The following is a 264-nucleotide window of genomic DNA, read 5'->3' on the forward strand; positions in this document are numbered from 1 at the left end:
AGAGGCCGTCGGTATCCCTGAAGAAAAAGGAAGGGCTAGGGTTTAGGGTTTAGGGTTTAGGGTTTGCTTTTAGGGTTTAGGGTTTAGGGTTTATGGTGCAGCGCGGTGATGGTTTTTTTCTTTTGTTGCTTTTGTTGTTCTTCTTGTTGTGTTCGTTGTTATATTTATTTCTTTTTATTTTACTTTACATCTATTATATATATATATATATATATATATATATACATATATGTATATATTATATTTATTTGTTTTTGTTTCATT

This window comes from Eimeria mitis, genomic scaffold (assembly GCF_000499745.2).
Source record: "Eimeria mitis Houghton genomic scaffold, Emh_scaff5886, whole genome shotgun sequence".
In the NCBI taxonomy this organism is placed as follows: Eukaryota; Apicomplexa; class Conoidasida; order Eucoccidiorida; family Eimeriidae; genus Eimeria; species Eimeria mitis.